The sequence below is a fragment of the Vidua macroura genome, chromosome 1 (genome assembly GCF_024509145.1).
Source record: "Vidua macroura isolate BioBank_ID:100142 chromosome 1, ASM2450914v1, whole genome shotgun sequence".
Taxonomy (NCBI): domain Eukaryota; kingdom Metazoa; phylum Chordata; class Aves; order Passeriformes; family Viduidae; genus Vidua; species Vidua macroura.
Window position 1 is genome coordinate 42,308,675 of NC_071571.1, and position 27,969 is coordinate 42,336,643.

Genomic DNA, 27,969 nt, shown 5'->3' on the forward strand with positions numbered 1-27,969 from the left:
CTTTCAGCAAAATTTATCATCTCATCAAAGGCGGCTGGTTAGTTTGACAAAGTACGTTTTATATAAACCACTGTGAGCTGGCATCATTTTTAGTGACCTCCTTTAGTTCTTAGAGCACTGTGCCAGCTGTTGCACTATCTGGCCTGTATATTGGCCTCACTTCATTAGTTTGAATTTAACCCTGTCCTGCAATAAAACCCTGAAGCAGTTAATTTGAGTGTCATGTCAGTTAATATAAAAATTACCAGGATAATTTCTGTTCCTGCAGTTTCTTTATTTTATTCCACTCCTAATCCCAAAGTAAATGACAAATTTGAAAATATGTCCTGAAATTAAAATTCACTTTTCAACTGACTTTTGGGTTAACTGAAAGGTTTTCAATAACACGATGGATCTGAGATGTTTTAATAATATCAGCACACTTTGCTTAAACAAAGAAAATTGTATTTTTATCAAAATCAGTTTGTGGGGCGTGTGCTCAGTGTAGGGAAACATCAATCTTTCTGTCTAAAGGGGAAGTGGGTAAAGAGAGTGACTTGGTTTTCCTGTGTTGACCTCAGTTTATAACACTATTTTTTTACAGCCCCAGAAGAAAGAAATCCACTTTTTAATTAGTGCTGCAGCAGTTTTATACATCTGTGTCTGGCAGTGGATGCTCAGCCCTGCCACGTTGCCTGCAACAGCAGCAGCAATATGGGCTCGGTGGAGGTGCTGACGTCTCAGAGCAGCGAAGAGATCTCAGCAAAGCAACATCTGCCTTCAGATATCAGCTGCCTTCAGCTATTCCACGAGGGAAAATAATGCCTTGGAGATCCCTGTTTTACCCTCCTTAGGCAAAGGGTAACATGCTCACTCTGCCCCTGTGGAAGTGGAGTTGGAAGATTTTTGAGGCGCACCCCTGGAGGAGATGGTGGTACCCCTTGCCCCAAGTCCTGATGACCTTTTGCTCAGCTTGTGGTTTGTGCCCGTGACTGCCACGTCCTCAGCAAGCAGGGATTACCTTTTGCAATCAGATGTTATAAATGGAGCATACTTAATCAGGCTTTTTTGTGGCTGTTGCCCTTATGATAGAGGAAAAATATCCTCCCATCATGTATTTATTAACATTCTGTATGTAAGTAGCACGTCTGCATCTTTGTTACAGTCAAAAGCAAACCCTGTTTTCTGTTTGTACTGGATAAATGAGACCTCTAAAGTAAGGGAGGCAAAATCCCTGTCTTACCGTGGAAGATTTCTGATTACTTTTCCTTGAAAGCTGCATGTATTTCACTGAATGTCTATCATATTATCACTCGGCCTGCTAATCTGGATACTTTGTCTCCTTGACGACAGACAACATCCAGAGCAGAGTATCCCTCTGTCACCAGATGCTGCGGGAATCTTGCCGCCCCGGCAGGCAGGAGGGCTCAGCCTGGAGCAGGAGGTGAGGACCTTGTTAGCAGGGTGCCTGCACGGGCAGGGAGGCAGTCAGCAGCCAGCCTGGCTTCATCCCTGCTGTGCACTGCCCCAGGTAATTCTCAAAAGCCACGAACCACAACAAAATTAACTTTTCTGCTTTTCAGAAATGTAAAAACTCAGTGTGATGGAATAATTAATGCAGCTGGTTAAAGGGGAAGATTACACATTAACAGAGGAAGATAAGCACTTAATTTCCAGCCTTATTGCATTTCAAACTTGAATATATTGGTTCCAAAGGTGGCTGCAGACTTATTTGCCTCTCTCTATATGTAAGTACGTAATATACATATGTAGGATTACAATCTCCTGCCCTGATTTAATAATATACTTAATTGCTTTCTGGCCCCACCTCAAGCTGCCTGAATTCATTTCACAGGGAAAAGATTATTTGCTGTTGGCCTTTAGCAAGTAAATTGCCTGCCATCCTTAATCTGGGTAATAAAAGGTACTGCATCAGGCTGCTCGCAGCTCTGCACGTTGCATCCACTGCCACGCAAAGTATTACTGACAGCTATTTTCCTCGTGCCATCCCAGCAAATGGAGTGAGGATGTAATGTGAAATGCAAACCCCACAGACCTGCTGAGAGTCGGATTCCTTGTCTTCTGTTGCTCTTGCTGTGACACTAAGTAAATTATTTGCATATGACATTTGCATTACATATTACATCTACTGTGCTATCCTTTTTAATGCCATGCATTATAATAAATGATAAATACACCGGGGCAATACTCTGATCAGCTCACAGATTGGTATATATGCATATTTACAGATGAAAGCATGCAGGCTCACAGCTTTACATCCACATATCTGCATGAACAGAAACCATGGCTGTGGTTCACACTGGTCCTGTCCATAGGCCTTTCCACCAAAGTGCCATGCAACAGGACACAAATTGAAATAAAAAGGGGAAAAGACACCTAACAGACAAAGAGGGGCAAGTGTTCAGGCTGGGTTTTTCTACCCAAAAAGGTGTTGCTGATGTGATATTTTTCATTACAGGAGAACACCAGCAGGCAGGACTGACCAAGGACAGGGGAACATGCAACCCTCCACTCTTGTTATTTTCCCATGGGGGACTGTGGGGGTGTAAAAGGCCCATGGTAGTACAAACATGGCCAGGCAATTCCCAGAACATCAAGTGTGAGGCTACAAAGACTAGAATCACGTTGCATCATTTAGATGTAATCCAGCATGAGGAAGGATCTCCTGAAGGGTAATCTCCTTGGGGTGCATGCTGTGCATCTGTGCTTAAGCATTTAGGCATCTGTGACTGTCTTTGGTGGAAGAACATAAGCTTTTAAAAGCTTACAGACTCCCTTTCTATTTTTTTTAATATGTATCAGGAGGAAGAGAAAGGATGTGACTTTTTTTTTCTCTGATAAATTTCAGACACATTCCACATTCAAGTTGCCAGAAAACAAGAATAATTCCAGCAGATGTCAGAGCAAATTTTGCCATAGCCTCCTTTTGTACTGGTTTTGTTCAGCTCCCCATCAATTGAACAGCCAGAAAGGGCATGAAATCATGAGAGGTGGGACATTGTCAGGCCTGGAACACAACCTGCAGCAGAGAAAACTGAACAAGGTTGGTCCCTAACATTGGCAGACACAGGGATATAGGATAGATTGTGACTGGGTTTGGTTCTCAATGCACCCTCACAGCTGGTCCATAGTTAAAGCCAGGCAGCTATGAAAACATATGGGATATTGCCAGCCTGCCTGGTTTAATGATGGTAAAATATCATTCCTCACTCAAGCAGGGGGTGGGTGGGCAGCTTCTCAAAGGCAGGAGGTAAAAGCAGTAATTAAAGAAAATTGTAAGATGCTCACGAGCTCAGGAACAGCAAGGCAAAAGAGGAAGGGGTTGCCCAGCAGGAGAGTTCTCCCTCTGCTCCTCCTGAGAGGGAAGAGATGCATTCATCCCCTCCAGCCTGTGTTATCTGCCTGAAAGAGGCATTCTTTGCTCACGATGTGAAGTAAGACATTTCCTCAGTGGTTGTTCCTGAGCCTCCCTCTAGTGTGGACTCTGTGTTTGCTTTCTGGGTACTCTGGGACAGAGACTGAGAAACTGAGGCAGTCATGCTGTACCTTCTTCACTTGTGCTACTTTCCAAGATGGACCAAGTGATCCCTGCCATCATTCAGTCATGCCAAGAACTGAACTCAAATGGTCTGGAGCTTCTAGGGACAATGGTGAAATTTTCCATGTAAAAGGCAATGCTGTGCATGACACAATGACCTCAGACAGATGATCCCAATGATGTGGCTCTTCTACCTGTACCTCGATTGATTCACTGTGAGATGCCTCAGGTAGATGGCTAATGCTGCACTGCTGGGGGGGGAAAGGCAGTCAGAAATAGGGAACAGTTTCTGTGGGAGGATGGGCTGGATAGACTGGAAGTGAGATGGCTGCAGGGCAAGGGTGAGCATGTGGGAGGTCCATGAAAGGGAAATAGAAAGAAACTTCCATTCCTTCTCACCAGGCTTGAAATCATAATGTAAATTTATTAGGCAGCACGTTTAAAAGAAGCAGGAGGAAACAGTGTTTCAGCACTTCACTGCCATTTGACGTTGTTGGCACAGGATGGCGTAGGTGCTGGGAGATTTGTCAAAGGTCAGAAAGCAGCTTTACAAATTTAAGTAACTAAAAATCCTTCAGGGGCCACTGAACTCAAGGATGTCATCTCAAGTAGGCAATGTCCACGAGCCACTGGATGGAATTTCCATGGGACAGATTCATTGTATGCTTGTGCTTTCCTCATGCCGTCCCTGGGCATCCTGGCTGCTGGGCAGGGGCTGGCAGGGGCTGGCTGCCCTGGATGTCTGCTTTCTCTCCTTGCAGCCTGATGTGCTGTATTGACATTCCTGCCGAGTGAATCACCTCGGCCAGCTTTTCCTCTTGGAATTAGACATCGAAAGGGCAGGAGCTGAAGAAACCCAGAGCACCTGGCCCACCAGCCCAGTGTGGAAGGTCTCTCCTGAGCTACACACTTCAGGGAGCTCTGAGTGTATCTCCATCCATGCTGCACATGGAGGCTGCAGCCTTCCAATGACATTCCAGAATATGCTGCACACATTTGTTCACAGGGTTCCTGACTTGCTCTCACCCTTTTTTTCCCACTTCAGGAGTATGGTAGCCTCAGTTTTCAAATAAATATTTTACTTCTTGTAAGTATCATGAGCGGTGATTAATGGTGGATTTAAAAAAAAACCAACCACACACCAAATTAAATGCAAATTTCAGAGTTCCTCATCTGGCACCTTTCAATGCCATTTAATTTTGTGCAGGTTGATGACACATAAAAAATCTTTCATGAAAATTTTCTGGCACTGCCACAGCTCCCCATTCCTGTAGCTCTGGGGTAAAGAACACCAGGGCTACAAGGAGCCCTGAGCTTGACTAAGCTCATAGGGACAGAAAAAATAGAAAATTTTGTGGCTTGGTGTTCAGACCTGCTGCCCCCTAACAGCAAGGAACCTTGTTTTAATTTTAGAGGTGCAAATTAAACCATATGGGAACACACTGTGAACAAAAACTAAACCACACAGGTGAAAATCCTGAAAATTAAAGCGTTAGGAAAGGCAAGGCAAGGCAGGCTGTACTGCGTGGGAAGAGGCTACCCTGAGAGTTTGCTGCAAGAGCCCCTGGAGCCTGCTCCCTGGGGGAGATCCCTGAGGGTGCTTGCTTGGGGACCAGCTGGCTCATCAGGTTCCCAGTGGCTTTAATTGTGCTTCATCTTGGATTTCCATCCTTCCTCCCCCTCTTTCTCACAAAGCAAGTCCTGCAGGACACGAGGGGTCACAAGGAGAGGCATGCTGCCTTGGCAAGACCTCGGGGAGCCCTGAAGAGCAGACACAGACCAGTGAATCTCTGGGCTTTACCCTTTATCTTTCCAGGTACAGCAGCTGTGTCTGGCCAAGGGCTGGCTGAGCCCACCGTCTCAAAATCCCTCTGCAGAGGTAAAGGTGCATATGTACCTTTATGCATATGCATATGCTATGCACTGCATAGCCCTTGCCCAGGGCTCGGCTGTCTGCTCCAGCTGTTGGCTCCGTGTCCAGGCTGGCAGAGCCAGGGGCAGTGGGAGCTGCTGGAGGGACCATGCACACTCCTAGCAAGCAGAGGCGGGCCAAAGGACCCTTATTCCTCCCTCCCCAGTCCGCAGGGGAGGTGGGCTTGGGTGTGGTCACACCATCCCTGCTGTCACTCTTGTCCTTGACTCAGACCCCCTCAGAACCTCCCCTGGGAGGGGACTGGAAATGCTGGGCTCATCATTGGCCAACCCGTTCTGGATAATTGGGCTAGTCCTGCATGGAGGCCATGGTCAAAGGGAAGGTGAAAGGGGATAGATTTGTCCTTACCAAATTCATTGAGCACATGGGAGGCTTGGGGGCTCCTGGCAAGGCAGCTGTGCTTGAAGCATGCCAAGAGGTGCTGGGCTCCAGCCTTGAAGGGAGGAACACCTGCACCGTGGGGCACAGCTTCAACTTTAAAATCTTAAAATCTAAGTAAAGCATCTTTTCCTTTGGTTTCTGTTGAAGGTGGGCTCAGACTGAAGCTCTGGATGCACACTCCATCTCAAATTAGATATGAAATGCAAGTCTGGGACTTGCAAGGTAATGCAAGCATTACCTGGGACTGCAGCATCCCAGACTCAGGCATCAACAGTGCTGGGAGTGCCTGGAGCTGGAGCTGGTAAGCCGCTTGCATCTTGGGTCTCTTTACTTAATTTATTCTTAATGACAGCTGGAGTTGCCTGTGTATGTAAATCACTCTGTTTATCATAGTTTTACTACAGCACCATCTGTTTTCATGGGATTTTGTGGCCATAAAGACAGTTGTCATGAGAGAGAGAGAGCGTGTGTGTGTGTGTGTGTGTGTGCGTGCATGCAGGGGTCAGGGATCCACAGCTCTCTGCAGGCAGCAACCCCATTGTAGACAATATAACGACCTAACAATGCACATTCACAGGTGAGCAGAGCAGGTGACAGACCCCATTTTTTTCAAGACAGTGACTGGAGTACTTGTTAAAAGGAATATCTGTTTCCAGACATCCTTTGCTCATAATGAAAACACCTTCTGCAGCATCTGTAGCCTGGTGATGGGAATTTTTCTGCCCTGAAAGCATTCTATTTTAATGCCTTTTAAAGTTACTAGCATAAAAGAAGGGATAGTTATTAATTCCCCCAGTTCAGAAGAGCCTTTTCTTTTTGCTGCAGCACAGGCAAGCAGGTTTCTCTTCCTGAAATGGGCATTTGAAATAGGGTTGGAGCAGCAGCAGGCAACTGGCAAAAACATTGGGTGCACTCAGCTGAGCAAAGCATGTCAGTATTAGCCCTGGTGGGATGAGTGAGCTCTGGACTCTGGAAACAAAGCACAAAAACCTGCTGTTGGAGACAAACTTGAGAGGAGTGAAGAAGTAAATCTGTAAGAAGAGGTTTTGTATATTCAACAGAAATAACATTTTAGACCTAAAATAACACATAGCTTTAAACTGAGCTGAGTGTTCAAGCTGCTAATATATCTTGTTGTCATGTTTCTTCTAGGTTTGCTTTGTTCTGAAGGGGTGCTGTCAGAGGGCCTAAGCCAGAACCTTCAGGTTTATAAAACAAATGGGTCCTTTATTTCTTTTATCATTTCAATAAAATAATATGTCCATTGCTTGTTTAAACATTGCTTGTGTATTCCCTGGCTAGTGTTGGGAAGAGAAACAAAGCAGAGCTCTCTGATGCAGAAGGAGCAGAGAACATCAATGACAAATGCATGTCCTTGTCCCAGTCAAGCAGGATGTGAAGCACGAGGCCACTGCCTGAGTCCTGGAATATGCTCGAATAAAAGCACTCCCAGGCCTGAAGGTCAGCTCAGGTGACAAGAGAAAAGGAAGTAAGGGGCTTTCATCTCCTCTGCAGTTTTAGCAGGAGGTCTCAGTGCTCGATAACATTCTACATATCTGAAAATACTATTGCCCTGTTGAAGAAGTCCAGGGTTATTTTTAGGTCTTTGGGATTGTTTTTTTGTACCCAAAAGTTCTCTCCAGGACTACAAAAAGAAGGCCAGCTGGAAAGCTTGGGTTTTAAGTTTGTTTTGGATGGCCAGTGCTTCCTGGAGAGCTGTGGAGGGTTTGCCCTAGCCCCTGGTCCTCCAGCAGGGCTGTGGCACCAGCAGCAGGGGCTCTGGCTGTGCAGGCACCCCATGTTGCAGGGACTTGGCCCCAGGTTAGGAGAGGGAGCCTTGGAGTGCTGTACTGCAAGTACCTGCCCGGCAGCCCCACCAGCTGGGCTGTGATTTCACATGGTGAGCTGCTGCTTTCCCGCTTCTCCAAAGGACCAGGATGGAAACATCCTGATCTCATCTTCTGAGGGTGTTGCTGTTTTCCTTATGTTCCACACTAGTGCTGTGTTGGAGGTGTGTAGCGTCTCATGGGGGTTGGTGTGTATCCACCAGGGCCATCTCAGTGCATGCAGCCTGCCATGCCCTGTGTCAGGATGGGTGGACAGAAAGCTGTGTTTCCCATCTGAACAAGTCACAGGGAGTATTAATAGCCTTTTGAAGAGATTACATAGAATTTTGTAATGATGTTCAAAGTCTTTGAATCAGGTCTGGACCTCTGAAAAGCCAGGTGCTACCTCTGGCAGCACTCATGATCTCAGTGCAGAAATCACTGGGTGAAGATTTACAGCTGAGTTGTGAGAAGATAAAACCAGATTATGGTGATGGTCTCTTTTGGCCTGAACATGGATGGGCCAGCAAGGGAGCAAGACAGAGCCTAGCTTGGTAAAACCAGAGCATTGGGAAGGCTCTGCTGCCCTGCAAGGTAGCAACAAGGCTGTCCCTACATCAGTACCCCCTCCTGAGGACCCTCCATCAGTTCTGGCATCCAGATGGGGATTTGGAGAGGACACTGGACACAGGAGCTGCAGGATGCCATGCAGTGTAGTCCTCCTTTGCAATCCTCCTTGGCTGAGCTCAGAGACATGCTTTGCCTGTCCTGCTTGACCAGGCTGGGTCATGCAAGGAGACGGGTGGAAGGGAGGAGCTCCAGAAGTCCATTGCAGTGACCCCCCTTTTCCAGCCAATTAATAATGAACCACATTTGAGCAGGCTGCAAACCAAAGGTTAAAGCTTTGCTAGAGGAGGAAAACCCAGAAGGAGCAGGTGGCAGGAGAGCTGACTCCAAGTACTCTCAGCTATGCTGGCCCACAAGCAGATGGTACAGAAAAAGAGAGGCTCTGAATTAATGAATTCTGGATTTATTTAAAATAGGAGACAAAAAGCACTATGGAAAATTGACCTGAGGTACATGTCCAGAGTTGGGATTTTCCCCTGTGTGTGTCTGTGGGGCTACTGTAAGTTGTCACCTCCAGTGTGATGCAGGTTCCAGCTCTATATTTATCAAATGGAGAGATGAGCCCTGTCCTGCTTGTGTGTTAGACGTCCTGCTTCATAGTTACTACCTGCCAAAGACAAGTGGGATGTTTGTTATAGAAGAGAACCATTTTTAGACTCGGAGGCCAGCTGCTGAGATAGTTCCCGATTATCTCTGGAGACACAGGCAGATGAACACTGAACCCTTCCCCACCATCCTCAGCAGGTGGTGGGAAGGCAAAGAGGACTTTTCACCCTCTTGAAAAAAAACTTTTCCATGGAGTGTGCCCAGGTGACTTGCAGCAGTGAAAGCTATTCCCAGCATGGGGTGGTTGAGGATGGTTGAGGATGGCGATATTCCAGCCTCGCTCCCCAGCAGCCCATAGCTGAAATAGCTTGGCCATGTGGGGAGTTTGCTGCTCCAGCCCCGGCTCCTGCAGCAGGCATACTGCCCCATGCGCCTCCTCACAGCGTCTGTTTTGTCTACAGGCTAATATTTTCCATTCAATGCATCCAAAAAAAAAAAAAAAATGCAGCCCAGCTGAGATGGAGAATCCTCTGAACCTTGACACCCCGGGGCTGCAAACATCCCCTGTCTGGCAGAGACCTGCAGCCAGGGCTCTGCACTCCCCACCACTCCAAGAGATCCCAGAGCTGGTGATGTTTTTTCTTGCTGCCTGTCCCCTCTAATGCTGGCTCCTCTGAGTGGCTGGATGCTGGAAAGAAAGGATTGTGCTTTGCCCATGTCCAGGCTCACGGCTGAGATCTGCGATGATGCCCCAGCCAACCACAGAGCTGACAGGTCTCTGCACTGGCAACCAGCAAAGGATGCGGTTGCCATCCATCCCATGTGTTAAGGTACAAACCATCTGACTGGGGTTGTGGGCCTCTCTTTAAAATGGTTAATGGACAGGGAAGATATAATCTGAGGCTGGCTCCAGGCTGTTTTGCTTCCTCAGGGCTCTATCCCGTGGTGTATTTTCAGCAAGCATGGTTTAGCACACAGGAAGGTTGCCCAACAGGCTCCCCCCCAATGTCTCCCTCAAGTGGGAGGAATGGCTCGAGGTGGCAGTGATAACCTTGGCCAAGTGGGAATGCTGCAGAGCACAGCAAGCAGTTTAATGAGCTACCTGTCCCTTACAGCGAGCTCAGGAGCAGCTCCCCAAAACTGGCAGGCAGGGGGAAGCATGGGGTGCAGAGTGCAGACCCCCATGGCACATCTGCCCCCCTGGGGCTGCTGCATGAAGGCATTGTGCTTGTGCTGACCCAGCAGCAGGGCTGCTGACCAGCCCGAGGAAAAGGCTGGGAAACTCATGGCCCCACAATGTTCTGAGAAGAAGAGAGGAGGAAGAAAAATGGACATGTGCCAGGGAGTCAAAAACTACTGCGGGGAGGCATGTTTGTATAAATAAAACTAATTGCCTGGCCTGGCAGTAACTCTGGTTTTGCTGTTTATATTTTTTCTTTCCAGGTTCTGCCTATCCCAGGTTGCAGGTGCAGCACAGCTTCCTGCAAAAAGCCACAGAGCAGACCAGCAGAGGCATTCCCCAAATGCCTCTCCCATGTCTCTGGAAGAGTTGCATGGCACAACCTTGACACAGGCAGCAAAGACCTTGCAGCACGGCTGGGAAGCTGGCAAGCACAGCAGCAGCACCCGCTCCCCCCCAAGGGCTTGTGTAGAAATTCCAGCCGTGATTGTGCACAGGATGTGAGGGATCCTGACTAACACACCTTGCATAACCATGGCTGGGAAATCGCCCCATCGCGCAAGGGAAAGCACAGCAAAAACAGACATGGAGGCTGAAAATAAGGAGCTGGGATCATTTTCCCAGCTAGCTGTGGGAGTGACTGGCAAATTTGTTCCGAAGGCCGGTGGTGTTTAATGCATGCCTTAATGATCTGGAAAAGAGGTGAGCAGTGAGGTGACAAATCGGCAGATGGCCCCAAATTGTCACAGTTGCTTGGGATGAGATTGCAAAGAGCATTTTTATGGCAAGTCCCCTGCTCAGGACCTTGACCCTCGATTTGGGGTGGGACTGAAGGGGTCCCATCCATTCGAGGCTCATTGCTGGCACCCTCTGTATCCTGGCTACAACACACAAGGCAGCAGGGCTTCAAATCCTCACAGACAGTCCATGTCTTTCAGATGGCTCCCAAAATAAAGCCTGTGAAAGCAAATTTTGGAGTCACCTACCAGCCAGAGAATGTGCACCCTGTGGGGCAGTGCAAGCAGTGTGACAGGCAGCTGTGCAGGCAGACAGGGAAGCGGGAAGGAAGAGATGGGGAAGGTTTTCCTAAGGCATAGCCTTTCCAGCTGAGATCTGAACAAGGGGGGCTCCCATTCTCTTATCTCCTTAATTCTGCCCCAATAAATCTGCCCCTCACTCAACAAAACCATAAAAGACTGCTGCTCTCTTAAAAAAAAAAAAAAAAAAAAAAAAAAAAAAGGGAAAAGGAGGGAAAGGAAAGGAAAGAGACGGAAAAGGAAGGGGAATGGAAAGGACACAAATCCTGAGGGAAATTACATCATAAGCCACTTCTTTCTTGGACCAGAAAACAATAGCTTTGTGCTGAGCCTCTATTGCATCCATGAACAAGCTTAAATGAGCTACACAGAATAAGACACCAATATCCCCACATTTCCTAAAGATTTTGGTCAACCTGCCCTAAATTCAGGACCTGGCTGACTTGAAAGATGGGGAATTTACCAACTGAAATCCCAATTTCAATGGGCTTAAACATGACCTCAGCAGCACATGAGCCCAATGGACCAGGGTGTTTTATACAGCAGTCTGGATAGCTGTGGAAAACACTAAGACTGGATCTCACCGCACTTTCAACTTGCTTAAAGATGTTACAGTGTGTGAGCTAAGAAGCTGTGCTGAATCAAACCTGAGAAAAGCAGGCTGTAATGCTATGGTCGGTGTGTTAGACAGTGTTATCTTGTACATGGTGGGGAGCTGTCAAAACTCAGGAAGATGAATTGTGTCTAACTTCAAAAAGCATGCCTCACCTTCACATTTTCACATATATAATAGTGTTGTGGCAGCAGCAGTGAAGTGATAAAGCCAAGTCTCAAGGTAGCTCAGCAGGAATGAATAAATCTTCATAACTGACAGGCTGTAATAATAATAAATACTTGAAGAGTTTATTTCTCCCTCTATCCTGTTAGAAAATGACTACATGGGAATCCTTGCCAGCAACTGGGGCTCTTCTAAATAATTACCTAGTCAATTCACAACCTCTGCCAGCTCCAGCATCTCAATAATTAAAAAGGTACCACTTGTAGCTAATGGTAAAGGGAACAGATGTTCCCCCTCAGAAGATTTTTCCTTCTTCTTTCCCATCATTTCCACTGCCTTAAGCCATCCTGTATCTCCCAGTTACGCTGGCACACCCATTCCAGCAGGTTGCAGAGGCAAGTCCTGCACCCCAGAGCATGTGAGGGACATATCTGCAGAAGCAAAGCTGGCGTTGTTGCACTGAAGGTGATCGCTGTTGTTGGCTGCAGGGTGAAGCAGTGGCACAGCAGCCCTGGGGTGCAGGGTGAAGCAGTGCCATGTTCTCAGGAAGTTGGCTTAATGCCCTTATGCATTTTCCTGCTGGCACCTATCAGGATGCCAGACAGGATGAAACACACAGCCACATGCCCAGGCTGGCCAGGGCAGGAATCTTCAAGGCTTTCCCCACCTCGGTGTGAAGGCAGCTCATATACAAAATGGTGATTTGCTGTCTGCTAAAGGTTTGTACCCTACCCTTAGCCCTGGCACTGGACTGGACTGTGCACAGCCTCCATGTTCTCCAAGTGTGAATTTTGAGGGTTGTTCTTCCAGGCATGAAATCATCTGCTTAATGGTGCTGTTGTGCTTTCCTCTGACATTACAGCTCTTCTGTGGCCCAGTTTGCTTTGCTTGCTACTACAATCACACAGTATGTTACAAGCAGTCAATAAATGCTTCAGTCATCTTGAGGTGAGGTGTGAAAAAGGAAAGCCTAATTTTTTGTCTGTTTGGGGCTTAAAAGATGCTTAATCTAGAACAGAAGCTCAAAAGGCAGCATTTTTGCTGCTTAAAATTTGTGGTTTATTCTGCGAAATTGTATTGCTGCTGTTTGCTAGCATTTGATGTAGTGAACATGATCTACATCTGGAATGCTGCAGGTCATTAAAGGATGTTGCCAACAAAACTGCAAGCATTTGCCACCTTTAGAAGGTTTCTTTCCACCCAAAGTTTAAAATTTGGTAGGTTAAGGTTAAGATAACCAGTAGTATTCTGGATTTGCACAGAAGATAAACAAAGTTGCTGGGTTTGGTCTCTGCAAAGCTTGGTCCTCATGCATCTGACAGACAGCAGCATGGTAGTGCCATGGACAGTTTTATACTTGGTTGAACTCTTGGTGCCTCTGATCTCTTCATTCCTGCACAGCTCATAGGATGAAAGTGGGTAATCTGCTCTCCTTCTAGGTGCAAATATAAGCAGGTTCAAATTTAAGCTGTCCTAAGTTAGTCTTGAGCTGGAGTAGTTGAGGCACATAAAGAGATGGTGTGGCTAACGTGAACTTGTCACTCCGCATCCCAGACATGCAGAAAGACAGACAGGGGATGTGAAGGCACAAATGAAGCACAGCACCTAAAAGCCCATAAAACCAGACCCATAAAGCCTGTCATGAACCCCTCTGTACAAATACTGCAGTCCATAGGAGAAAGCAGCAGACCTGCAAGAATTTCACCCAAAGACTCCTTACACAGTAGGCAAAATATTGGCAGCTACAGCCAAAATGTTATGCTGCTTTGAGCACACAATTGCTCAAGGTCCTCTTGGGGTGGGCAGTGATCAAAGGGACAGCAATGACAGCCAGTGACACAGCTTGGGCCATGAGGGGTGACCAGACATGGAGTGAGATCTGGCAGAGATTACAACAGAAAGACAGTAACTGGCAATGTGCAGGGGATGGAAGGGGACGATGGGCCCAAGGAGTCAGAAGAGGGGCACAGCAGCCTCTCCCCCTATGGTGACTGGCCACCAGCTCCACAGACAGTCAGCAGTGCCCACGTTGGGGTGTCTGGCTGTGTGGCATGAGGGGTACCAGGGCTGGAGAGCAACCCCACTGCCTGGTCCCAGCCTACGGCAGAGGAGCACCGAGTGGCCCCAGGACCCTCATACTCAGCTTGTGAGTGAGACTTGACCACCTAGCTGAGCTTCCCTCCGCAGACCCTGGCCTGATCAGGTCCTGTTTGACCTCCAGGTAAAGCTGTGCAGACACTTGCATCCTTCCTAAGGCGATCAGGGTTGGGCAAGGCAGGCATATCCTCATTTCCCTTTCATTGTCCAAATATCCTTTGCCCTGGAGGGGTTGCACAACTTCTGCCTGCCGGGACAGCTGGACAATATCCAGCAGCCTGCCTTGGCTGTACTGCAAGAAGTATTTCTAAAAGCAGACATGTGACATAGGTGCTCATATCATCTTGCAAGTAAAGAGGACTTGAGCTCCTTTGAAGACTTTCAGTCCACATGAGCAAAGAACTTTCAATATTTTGAAAGCCACTGGAGAGACACAAAAATATTTGGTTAGAGTCCATCCTATTTTAGACAAATAAAACTACCTACAGGAACCCTCAAAGATGCTCACATCACGCCAAGGATCATGGTGGGACTGATGTCTCCTCTGAAGGTTGCTTGTTTGATCTGTTCGCTGTTCTCAACTCTCTTCCCTCCTACTCTTTGGCTCCTGCAGAGAAAAGTGGTGACATGATTTATAGATGTATTCTGAGGCATTTGAATACCTTGTTCCTGCAACCTGCTCTGACAACTGCTGTGCTGAGGGCTCCCAGAACAAAGGCTCGGGACGAATAAATCCTTGTCTTAACTCACAATAAAAGTTTAAAAAAGAATCACCTCCTTCTTCTATTATTTCCTTGTCTTGTTATTTTAATTTTTTCCCCTGTGCAGACAGCAACATTAAGCCCACTAGAGAATGAATGAATATCAATGAGACAGGGCAAAGATGGAATATGCAGCAGTTCTCTCCCAAACTTATAATGAAAATGCCTACAGGGAGGCGGTATTCCAGCAGATAACACACACACTCTCACACCCACTGTTTTTGGGAAACATCCACATTTACTGGAAAATGTTTCCTACGTGGGCAACTTTCTAACTGACCGCTCAAGCCCATGGTGTACCCACTCTTCTAGAAATTTCAATAGGAATTGCCTCCTTTCAATTACAAATGGAGGTGCAGCCAGAGCCCAGAGATGTAACAGGCTGGGAACACTAGAAAGTTAGATACAGACTTTGCTGTAAATTCCCACATCAAGGACTGCTTCTAATCATAAATTACATTGGAATTAAATTAATTCATTCCTTGCTGGCAGGGAAAAAAGATGTGTTTCTAACAGGAAACAGAGAGAGACGGTATCTGTAAACACTGCATCAGCTAAATCCTCTCTTCAAAACTTCCTGAGTCCAGCCCTTTGCCCAGGGTGTCATTCAGCAGCATCCCCTCCTGCTGCAGATGTGGGGATGCCCTCACAGCTCTCTGGTCTTTTAAAAACTCAGGAGGGAACACAGAGTTTTAGTGAGAAAGGGATTCAAGTCCAAAGCTGGTTCACAAAACTGCTGTCTGCAGCAGGAGCTGGTGGCTCCCCAGATGATTTCTGAGTACCCCTAGATCCTTCCTTTCCACAGGCCCCCAAAACAGGGGAACAGCAGCTGGGTGTTACAGGACATGTTTTCCTTACAAGGCTGCCCAGGTAGTACCTAGTTCTGGTGACTTTCATGGCCTTGGGTAGAGGAGAAGCAGAAAAAGCCTGGCAAGGGACAGACCAGAAAGCAGCGTTTCCCATGAAGCTGTGAGCAAACAACCCCAACCCTGCCCTCCCTCTGCCAAAACAGTCTCAAAAAATAGCCAGCTTTAAAAGGAAATTTTAGTTAAAAGCCAGTTGATAGCACAGCTTTTTTTTAAATGTGAGTGAGCTTTTCTTCCTTCTGAACTGCGCAATCACTGGAGAACCAAGAAGTGTTTTGTTGGGGTTTTATTTTATATGATAAAAAACTCAATGCTGCCCTCTGTCAGAAATGCAGCAGTACTGGCCTTCAGCTGCTTGTCCTTAATGAACAAGTACTGTGTGTTCTTTCCATGGCACAGCTTTCTACCATCAATCCCCCCCATCCCATCCGAGCGAGAAGGTGATCCGATGGCCGCCTGCTGCTCGGGTTCGTGTGCTAAACATCTGACGGTGATAAATAATGCACCTCAACGGCTCAGCTATTTACAGAGATGGCTCAGCTAAGGATGACTTCATGAAAAAAAGATCTACGACTGCTCAGGTAGAAAAAAGAAATAGTGCAGTTCCTGCTTGTGTTTAGTGCAGTTTAAGTGGAAGAATACACGGGTGCTCTGTTAAATGCTGATTAATCTACAGTGCAGTTCATGAAGGCCAAGAAAATCTACTTTGCAGTTCATGAAGGCCAAGTTGAGGACAAGCCCCCCCAGGCACACTGGGAGAAAAACATCCCTACAGTCTGGCACTGCCCCTCCCCAGCTGCTCAGTCCCGTGCTGTGTGGCTGTAAAATGTGTGTATGGTCTGTGTCGCCTGCCTGGTGTGAAGGGCTTGTGCTGCCTGGACCTCTGCCCAGGGGTGGGTTTAACACACCAGGAGAAGTGATTGCTCGAAAGGGATAAATTACAGTTCTTACCTATGTACCTTGTCAAATAAAAGGCTAAATCCAGGGTTGTTTGGTCCCAGCACACTGTGCTGTAGCAGAGCAATCTAAAAATATTGTGGTGACAGTGGACACCACCTGGCTAAGCCCCCTCTCAGCATGGGCTAGTGAGATTTACACACTGCAGACTTACAGACTCCTGCCTGTAGCTCCCAGTGAGTGGGATACATGTTCTGGGCAGCCCACAGATTCCCCCCCTGAACACCAAAACAGCTTTTCTATGGCACCATGTCCCACAGGCCTATGAGGCTATCTCCAGAGTGCCTGACAGCTGTGGAGGGGACCAAATGGACAAGGGGGTGATGAGAGCTTTTGCACTTCTTCTGGAGTCACCATCTTGCAGTCCTTGCACCTCCCTGAGAGGAGATGTTACGGTGGAGCCCACCTTGAGCTCAGCCAGCCTGCAGCCAAAGCAGGGCTCAAAGGCCTCTTGGGCTTGAGCCTCAAAGGCCTCAAAGTCCACTTTGGACAGGACAGCCACGCTCTCCAGTGTGCTTTGGCAAGGCTAGCAGCTGAGGGAAGGAAATCTGCACTTGTAAAACACCACGTTTGGTTGGTAGCCACAAGCACAAAGCACCAGGTTGCACTGCTTTTCAGACAAGTGTTGTCCTTGAGAAGGTGCAGAGGTCTGGGATGAATTTTCCTGACTGAAGACAGCAAAGATATCACTTGGTTTCACAGTGAGTCACTGAAACTCGAGAAAGGCAATTCACCAGGGAAATCAGAAGGAGTAATTAAGAGAACATGGTAATTAAAAATGTATCCTAAGAGATGTTGTACGTGACATCCGCACCAGACAGAGAAGCATGCCTTTATCCACCCCAGGTTACAGCAAGTCTGGGGAAAGCTGCAGCCACAAAGTCACCATGGTTACAGATGCACAAAACTGAGTGATGAGATGTCCTGCTCTGACACAGCCACAGTGTTCATCTTCAAGCTGCAACTATTTAAGTGACCTGGACTGTGCATTTTAAAAAGAAAGAACCACAGAAAGTCCTAATATATTCACAAATATGAAAGTAGACAGATTAGAGATTTAATATATGCACACTGTTCAGGGTGTGAGGAGGAATACATAATATGTTATTGGTCTGTAAATTGAGGCACTCATTATGCAGCCCTCATTCTGTGTCCAAAACTTCTGCTTAGATTTGTTTATATCACCTTCTGTCCTAGAGATGCCTGCATTTAACACACTGATGTATTATGTGTCTATTTGCTTGCATGCATACTAAGATGTAGTTGTAATACATCATAAGACCTACGTACTAATTATCACATGCTAATGTAGCAAATTAACCATGCATTAGTTTCCATCAGAAGCAGATTTCCTTTGCATGCAAGGTGCCAGATAAAACTTCATGTGGTCTGATCAGAGTGGTGCATAATAACCACTTGAATACACTTTCCATGCTATTTTGCTGACATAAAACCAGTGATAAAAGCTTAAGAAACCACAGAGGGTTTTAACTTCACAGTGTTTTCTGCACATGATAAGGAAACTGGATTTCACTGGCTGAATGTATTCCCAAGGGCACACTAATACACAGTGGTTTTTGGGTAGTGGTAATAGTAAAATCCAACCTCACTTTTCAGATTTCTTAGGGTGTCTTGTTATTTTTGCAAATGCTGTCTTTATCTGATGCTGACAGGCTGCCACAGCAAACTTAGCAGCAAGCCACCTTGACTCTCTAAAAAGTCTATGGGCAGGAAGAAGCAGTTTGGAAACCTGGGCTGTGATTACAGTAGGAAGTAACTCACCTAAGGGTGGCATCAGAGCCAGGTCCTGTCTCTTGCCCTGAGGCTCCCAGTTCACAGGACTATATTGACTGAAATGCCTGGCCCTGATCACCAGAGCGCAAACAGCTTTTCTGTGGCTGAGGAGGCTGTTCTTCCCCCCTAGACCATGGATACATGTGTGGCAAGCAAATTACATACTCATCCTTGTATTTTTTGCACAGATGTAGCTCCTAGGACGATTTAAGTCTTGCTGAAGGTATGTGGGTGGAAGTACAGCAACTTCCACTGAGCCACAGAGTCGATGGCACCTCACAGGAAGTTTGCAGGAGTGCTCTTCCGAGCCAAGGCCAGCTCTCAGTGGATGTAACAGAATGGCTGGCTTTGTTCCTGGGGAGATGAGGCAACTAAGCAGCAGTCTTTTTGCTCAAATATCTGAGCTTTATTTTAATTTTAAAAATACAAGTTTGTAACTTCTAGGCTACGTATAGGCTCAGTATAAAATATAAAATGGTTTTCCTTGGAAGCACTGAAAACAGCTGCTCTATATGTAATAATGGAACATAACACAGAGTAACCCAAGTTTCAACACCAAATTTCAGTAAAGCTGTTGCAAGTAGTGGTTCATAGGAGGCAATGAAATTGCTGTCAGCGCTTGGCTGTAAAGGATTATAACTGCTGGGCTGGTAAGAGGACTCAGGCATTACAGAAACCCTAATTAGAAAGGAAGTAATTTGCCTACCCATACATGCTTACACCTTCAGTCATGTCACTGCCATCTCGTCTTAGTTTCCCCCCAAGTGAGGTGACCATGGGCTGTATGTAATATTGACATTGATGTGGGTCTGCAAACATCACAGTGTGAGCTGTGCTCCTGGTGCTCCTGCAGCTCCCAATCTGCCTCTCTGCACTCCTCACATGTGTTCTTGCTGCTTTTATCAGTCTTGCTGCCATTGCCAGCTCTCTGAGCCATCTCTTTCCCCTGGAACTGTTCAAATATCAGCAGGGGGCATTATTGTCTGAGGCTGCCTGGTCTCAGAGTGATGCCTGTGGTTCCTTATTCCATTCCTTATTCTGCATGAAGACTGTCCTTGAGCAGATTGTGTGGTGACTAGAGAACTAAGACCACTTTGGTGGGTAATCCTAGGGGAGTTAATGATCATAGAACCAAAGTCACAGCTGAAAGGCTTGGACTATAACCATCAAAGTCACATGTCACATCCGCTATCTGTTTGAAGAAAAGTTCTGTAGCACAAATTTGTCCATAAGAGCCCCATCAGCAGAATCAGATGGTAACAGCTCAGAGGAGTTTGCATGGACCTTCTTCACGAGGCAGAATATCACTATGTCTTGTAAAAGGAAACAGAAGAGGAATACAGTCTACAAGTTAGATTCAAAATTAGGAACATGCCTTGAGGTTTCCATGCAGAAGAGTAGTACTTTGTAGTTTTACTTTTATAACAGTTTATTAAAAGACCCCAGATCCCTTTCACCTCTAAATTTTCAGAATGTGTCAGCACTCCTCTGGTCAGATTTTCTTTTAATCTTTGATTTTGGAACTGGTAAAGTTGTCTTCAAACATGCCTACAGCACTGCTCTGACATGAGCTTGTGCTTGTGCTCTAGATCCAATTCATTCATGTACAGAAGAACCAGCAGAGGGATCTATGTGCTGCTAACACCCTGAAAATAGGACTTAGAGAGTCTCTGTGCATACTTTGGCCTTGAGACCGCTAAAGGAAGTGAATTTCGGCTCAAAATTGGACTTCATCTTCAAGCGACAATCTAATTTTCATGCCTGGGCTTTGCTTACTAAAGATTTCTATTACAGCCCTAGGACAAAAATGCTAATCCAATAGCTTTCATCTTTCCAGTGTCTCTGACCCGTCTCACTCCCCAGCCACATTCTGGAGTATGCTGTGGCTAGAAGGATATGCTGCAAGGAAGGCTGAACAGATAGCCTGGTGCTTCTTTAAACAGCTGTGTATTTAGTCACTAGCCACTATGAAAGAGTTGGATTAATTTTTATTATGTAGCCTTCTCTGTGGAATAGCTGAGTCATTTGCCGAAAGAAAGAGCAAAAGCTCCTCCTTTCTTCCATCCCTTCTCCAGTACTCAGAAAAGACCCATCAGATGGGCGCTGCACACAATGAAAAAATGCAGAGGATTATTCTGTCCCCTAAACTGAATGTAATTGTGGATGCAGGTGCATCTGACTTAGCACAGGAACTGCCATCAGGAGTAACTCCTCAGACCATCTGACCCAATGTTCTCCACAAGAGAGTGCCAACACCATCTGACTTGGATAAAGAAGCAAGAAAACCTAATAGTGCTGCTACAAAGGTTAGCTTTGATCAGGTACCGTGAGGACTGGCAGCTTCTAATTGCTTTGAATAGTGCACTGCTGATGAATATAACTCTTGGCTGCTCCAGCTCTCCATATGGCAGCAGCTTCTTTCAGACCTGTAATAAAGAAAGACAATGGTAAAGACTAGTAAATACCAGAAAGCTGCAAAGAATTCACACATTTAAATCAAGCTTAAGTGAAAGACACAATTTCCAAAGTATTGGTTTGCATATTTACTGTATTGTCTGCATCCCATACCAAGAATTACTCATTCCTGGCAGCATTTTTGCCTGTGAAACAGTATTTGCAATTACGCTTCCTAAAAAAGTCCAGCACTTTACCTTAAACAGCCCAATGCCTTCTGCCAAACTCACCTGAATGGAAATATTTTTGATGAAATGCTTGAGAAGTCACAACAGACGTCAGGTCTGACTTCAGTGTAAGCATCCCTTCACGTGACACTTTTTTTGTGTGTGGAAAGGAAGATAAAAGCCCTTTCACCACTGGGTGCTACTCTACAAGCTAATCACTACACTAACGTGCAGATGTTCTTTTGATACGACCTTTTTCATACTCCACACAGCGGGTTGTTTAGGTTTTCTCTGAAGAAAATGGAGAGAGACCCAGTGGGTGACTGGAATACTGCATGTTTGTTATTATCCACCTCACTTATCATAACATCATATGAGTCGATGCGCCTGTGATTTCTTTTTTTTTAACGTCTAATGCAGTCACTAGGAGCTGCCGCTGCAGTGGTGCTGCCTGTGGAAAATTAAAGGATTGAGAAGCGAGGACAGATTTAAAATCTACAATTTAAATCCAAGTGGCACAAGAGGAAGAGCTTAATTTTCTCTGTCATTTTGGGTGTGAAGCAGAAGGTGACCCCGTGGAAATCATTTTAATAATATAAATGAGATAGGATGTGTCATCTCTAAGTGAGGGAGCAGGGGGAAGGCAGCCACAGCTCACAGGGGGCTGTAGCTGCAGGGAGATGGAGCAGCTTCAGATGGAGATGATTTTTCTGTCAGCACAAGGCACGTGAGGGGAGAGCTGGGGCACGCTCACAGACAGTGGTGCTTTGAAAGAGCAAAGAAATGATCCTGTCTGAGAGATGCTCTGTCTTGCTGTGATATGAATGCAAGGAGCCAAACTCCCTGCTCAAATACACAGAAAAATGCTATATGTTTCTCATTATAAGGAAAGAAAAAGAAGAAAAGGGGAAGGGGAAGGGGAAGGGGAAGGGGAAGGGGAAGGGGAAGGGGAAGGGGAAGGGGAAGGGGAAGGGGAAGGGGAAGGGGAAGGGGAAGGGGAAGGGGAAGGGGAAGGGGAAGGGGAAGGGGAAGGGGAAGGGGAAGGGGAAGGGGAAGGGGAAGGGGAAGGGGAAGGGGAAGGGGAAGGGGAAGGGGAAGGGGAAGGGGAAGGGGAAGGGGAAGGGGAAGGGGAAGGGGGAGGGGAAGGGGAAGGGGGAGGGGAGGGGAAGGGAAGGGAAGGGAAGGGAAGGGAAGGGAAGGGAAGGGAAGGGAAGGGAAGGGAAGGGAAGGGAAGGGAAGGGAAGGGAAGGGAAGGGAAGGGAAGGGAAGGGAAGGGAAGGGAAGGGAAGGGAAGGGAAGGGAAGGGAAGGGAAGGGAAGGGAAGGGAAGGGAAGGGAAGGGAAGGAGAAAAAAGACCACCTGTGTTGCTCTTGCCCTGGAGAGTTCTTTTCCATCCTATGTATAAATTCTCCAGCAAACAGACAGATGCTGAATTCATGTTACATCCTTGAGGCCCTTTGTTCCCAGAGAAGTGGAGCATTATTCTTTGCCTTGATTTCATTTATTTTGCTGTGCTAGGTAAAAACTGAGGTCATAGGAACACACTTCCTGGGGCAGACAGAATCCAACAAGGGAGCCAGGTTTATTACCTGGCCTGGCTCTTCCAATACACTTCTCTGGTACCTAAGGCTGCTTTCAAGGAGGGCAAAGTTCTAGTTAAGTTGTAGGAAAATTCACTGAGACCAAACATTCCCACTTGAAAACAATGCCACACAAGGATTGGTAGTTGGCATTGCCTTCTGGCTGGCCTGGAACAGGATCATCCTGAAAAGCAGGACAACCAGTTTCCATTCTCTGTCACAATCTGGCCCTCAGAGGAAAAGATAAAGAGAGCATTTGCTCTCACTGAGAAGAAAGATCTGAACCTTTTCAGGCAGGAGCCAGCTAGTCCAGACTCCTCTGCAAGTGGGAGAAGGGTGGAATGATGACCACTTCCCCAGGTAGTGGGCAGTGGGCTTTATGGAGTAGAGGAATCATTGTAAGTCATCCCCACTCGGATTTGGAACTACAGTGGTTGTGCATGCATACAAAAACAAATTGCTGAACATGAAAGTAATAGTCCTGAAGGAAGACTGGGGTGCAAAGCAAGGAATTTCTTAGCATTAGGCTTGGTGTTGCCCATTGTTTTGCAGGAAGGACATGGCTCTCAAGCTGCAGTCTTGGGAGGAGGTATAATGCCTCCTTGTTTCATATCCGTGTGTCATTAAATGAAGGTAATGAAAGTTAGGCTATGCTACACTGGGGCAAAGCTCACATCTTAGAAAAAGCAGATACTTTAGAGAGCAAGAGGCTGGACTGTTCAACCATCAAGTGAAGCAAGGAGAGTTATCTTCTATGTCGAGACCTCACACTTTTCCTTTGGGGGTGTAACACATAAAACTGATTCCTTTCCTGTAAAACCACTTCCTAAAAATAGGATATGCACTGCCAAAACCCTATGTGAATGAAAGGCATCTTATCTCATTAGAGGTGCAGAAGGGATCCAGGGAGTGAGGATGACCTGTGACATAAGCAGTCTTAAAGCAAAAAAAAAAAAAAAAAAAAAAAATTCCCTCCCTCAGTACTAATATCAATAAACTCTCAGGATTTCAGCGAGGTGACTTGGAAGAGATGGCTGAAGAGAGGATCTTCAAAGGACTGCTCATCTTGGTGAATTTCAGGTGTCAGTTTAAACTTCCATCCAAGCTAACCAGTGATAAACTAGGCATGCCAAAATATATTCTAGCCGCAAGCTACCAGATATTTTTCAGAGTTACAGATGGATACTTGGGAGCCACAACACGCACTTAAAAAAAAATGGAAAGCAAATATTCTGCTAACCACAAGTTGGCACAAAGAACTGTTAAAAATCCTGTCCCAGAAGAGCTCATGAATAAAGGAAAGAAGCTCTTTGAAAAGAGAGACAGAGCATGTGAAAGTCGAGGTGAACCACATCTTTATTTGTTATCACCAGCCTGAAGAGTTAAACGCTCTTTTATTTTGTTACAAACACTTACATGTAGAAAAAAAGGAAACTACTCCTCTGTGAAGATTTTGTTTTGTTATTTTATTAAAGAACAAATTCTTTTTCATGTTACCATTTGCTGGTGTTAGTTTTGTTTCTCAAACAGAAGCAGGGAAGCCCTGTGGTACTGAAACCCAGTTGATACTAGGTACCTTTAGCAGTAACATGTAGATGGTATTTTATTCAATTTACAAAATCAGGTGCTTAAGGCTTTGCAAAGGCAGATCTGCAGCTTTAATGCGTCCCCTTGTGACAATGGGCTGGAATCAGCCTTTATACATGCATAGTTTACAGGAAGAGGCAGAAGGAATAGATGGGGCATATTAATCAAAAATAAAAAGGGGAATTGATAAATTATAACTCATGATATACAAAATGGAAGGTAAGACCAGATGTATCAAGCCAAGTCAAAGACCAAAATTAATGTAGTCACAGTTTAGTGAACACACAGAGACATTGCACATTTTCAGTCATGTCTCTTACCAACAGTAATTCTCATGGAAGCAGGACACAGGCCTCTGTTTGAAGAATTCCTGCCAGGAAGGGTGGGAAGATGAAAGAAGTTGTGGTGATAGGACGCCGTCTTTACGCAGAACAGCAGATGTGAGAGGGGAGGTCAGAGCACACAGGGCTGGAAAAGCAAGAGGCAAGAACCTCATCAAATATGGCAGTCATTCTCAATGAACAGGGATGCCAGGCACTGAAGTTGGAGGATTTGTAATGACAAGACATGTCTAACAGGTCTCATAAATATTCTGTGTCGAAGAAGAGTGATTAACTGGTTCACATTCCCCCTGCATCTAGAACCCTCTCATGCCCTGCCACAGTGGCAACAGCCAGCATTGCTCCTGCCACTTCCAAAAATGCCTCTGGGTGGGATCTTGTTCAGTGCAGAAGGAAACTGGTCTCTTACCTGTGTAATGTTTTTCATGGATTCTGGGCCCATGCTCTCCTACTTTCTGCTGGACAGCTCTTCACCTCAGCAGTTAAATACGTGACAGTGCTGTCACCTTAAACAGGCAGACTACAGAACACCACAGATAGCAGAGCACCATCAATTCAGTTGTTGAGTGACACAAGGTACTAAGAGTGATGAATCTTTCTTACATGGACAAGAAATGATTGATTTGAATAATCGCCCGAGAATATTCACACGACACTCGAACAGTCGCTGTCATGATTACCAATGTCTCTCTTCCTCACAGCAAGTCTATAATTGGCAGGAGTGTCTTAGATAATTTATACAGCAACAAGATTTTCACACTTTCCTGGATAGTCGCTAATATTTCATGAGACAGTCATTTTGTCATACAAGGGAGCTTTTGGCACATCTGTTGATGCCGACTGCCATTGGATTTCTCCATTTTCCTGTCCTTTTTATTCATTGTCACTAGTACCCACCTATTCCTTTTTTGCATTGTGGAGATTTAAATTTAGTTGAATTTAGATTAGTGTGAGTCTTTTTCTTTATTTAACAGAAACATCTACTTCAAGTAGATGAATGGATTTCCTGTTATAAGGAAAAATTCCTTATTGCCTAATAGTTTACCATGTTGTTAAATAAGTGAATGGCTAAATAAATCAGGTGTTTGCTTATCTAACCATCCTGCATTCCAAACCAAGCAGACTACTCCGAAAACCAAGCAGAACCTGTTAGCACTCCAGGAGGAGCTAGGAAAAAGCTATTCTCTCCATTGCTTTGCTGTCATGCTAGTGTGGATTGCCACGTACTGCTCCCTTCTGTGCACGGTGGGCTCCCACTGATAGCAACAGAAGCAGGGGTTGGTGCCCTGCTTGTGGGACTGGGAAGTCTTCTTGTTCTTTTATCATCACCATTGAAACTAGTGGATAGTTTTAACTGTTATCCTTAGAAGCCTTTTTTTGGTCTCTCTTTGTATAGAATAGATATGTTTGCTCCCCTGTTTAAAGCACATGTGCTCATTTCACCTCATTTTACCTGCAACAAGATAAATAATGCCTTAACCTTCTTTGGCAACACCAGCAATTACCCAAGCCTTGGGCTTAAGGAGTGAAACACTGGGATCAGAGCTGTGCTCTCAGAACACCCAGTGTCCTCACCGCCTCATAGGCACGAGTCAGTTCAGTGGCAGCATTGCTCAGCAGCAGATTTATTTCTTTTTTTACTCCTGCATGTGTTCGACATCAGTGTGTGAAAAATTGCTACTAGAGGGCAGATACTGATCATGATACAGCTATTACTGGCTGCCATGTACTGCAGAGATTGGGGTCACTGCTTGCTTTTTCCAAAAGAGAGACAGTTTAATGAAATCTCGCTCTTTGGAGGCAAGAAAGCATTTATCCCCTCCAAACAAATTCACAGTCCTGAGGTAAAATGACATGAATATGTATAATTTCTTTAGTGAATTACATGAATTTGTAAGAGAGGTTTGAGGCATACAGCACTTTCAAAGTCACTTGTTCAGCTCTCTCTGCTGCCCGCATTTAGCATATGCTGAGCGGAGGTTCCATGGTGCCTTCAGTCCCAAATGGCTTCACTGATGTTTTTGGCTGAAACAGTTTTCCTTGGCAGGATGATTAGGCAGCAGCACACTCCACGATGTTGCTTATTACCTCTTACAAGACTGGAATCACTGGTGCTCATCCAGTTTTACACACTGGCTGGTTGGCCCACAGGCTCTGCTGAGCTGTGATTATACCTCAGGCAGACTGCTACATCCCTTGGGGTTGTGTGTCCCACTGCCCCCACCAAATGCATTTCACAAAGCTGACATTTAAAAAAATCTGAGTGGCTAAATCCCAGCAAGATCCCAGTAGATCCTCCTCTCTGTCCTGCTGAGGAAAGGACAAGATCACAAGTGCCCACAATTTGTACAGCACACAGAGGTAGTGAAAAGCAAGGGAGAGCAGAGGCATTAGGTAAATGGCCAAAAAAGCTGAGGCAGCCTCACACAGAAATACACAACAAAGAATCCAGTGGATCTAGTTGACTTCAGCTGGAATGCTGCAGTCCCATGTGTTGATGTTCATGAGCAGGCACATCAGTGACTCTGCTGGGTGGAGTCAGCTTCCAGGACCCAACCCTCTGGCATTTTCTCATTCAAAGAGGCTGTACATACAGAGGGAGCTATAGTACAGGTATAGAAGGTGGTGTGTGGAGAGGATGTATGAAAACATCCCTATGTTTGCTTCAGGTTGGAGATACAGCTTTGTCTATTGAACTGTGAAGGGTGACTTAGCTGTTCTATCTCCCAGTGTGAGCCTATCCTCTGCCTGTGTCTGTAAAAGCTGATTTATTCCCTGAATGAAGTGATTTGGGCAATGTAACTGTGTGACACTACGTTGAAGCTCAAGTTCAGCCCAGGCAGTGTCTTCTTATAGATCCCATATTGTATCAGCCTTGTGCAGATGTCTTGGGCAACCTAAACTGTCCAAAATTGCACTAGGCACCTGTGCCTGGCCACCTGAAGGGGCTGTCTCTGCCATTAGCATGTTCACACTGCTTCCAGTAGGTGTCCCCTGGAAAACCTTGCATTAAGGAAAACGCATCCCTGCCCATACAGACGATGTGCTTAAACAGATGTGTGTGTAAGAACTACAATGTTCTTACTCTAGGAATAACGAATGAACTGTTTTGCATGAAAGGTTTATCCGATTATGCTCTTTTTCCATTGCAGGTTATTCTGAAGCAGACATGACAATAAATTACCACAACTCTATGAATATTTCATAGAAAAACATTTCAGCTTATGGGTGTTCTTTTTTTCTTGAACAATTATGTCTGTGTCTTCAGCCATTCATCGTCTGCGATACATGACTGGCCACTGGATTCAAATTACTGTAGTGTCTGGCTTTTGACTGGTTCATTAAATATTTCATAACAAGGAGGAAAAGTAGCACTGCAGATGACATTTACATGAATATGCAAGCAGGTATTTGTGAAATCTTAGTCAGGATTTCTACTCACAAACACTTTGGGAAGATTAATAGGTATCTCTAAACATTGTTGAAATAGTGACTTTTTATTCCAGTGAAAATTCCAAT

The 27,969-nt window shown here is 45.8% G+C and overlaps 1 long non-coding RNA gene across 1 annotated transcript; it reads left to right on the forward strand.

Annotated features, from left to right (window-relative positions):
* The first annotated feature begins 5,837 nt into the window (after window positions 1-5,837).
* LOC128814543 (uncharacterized) lies at window positions 5,838-7,129 on the forward strand. The gene is made up of 3 exons (XR_008439408.1): window positions 5,838-6,153; window positions 6,678-6,885; window positions 7,005-7,129. It is a non-coding gene; the product is annotated as an uncharacterized LOC128814543 (long non-coding RNA).
* Window positions 7,130-27,969: the final 20,840 nt, after the last annotated feature.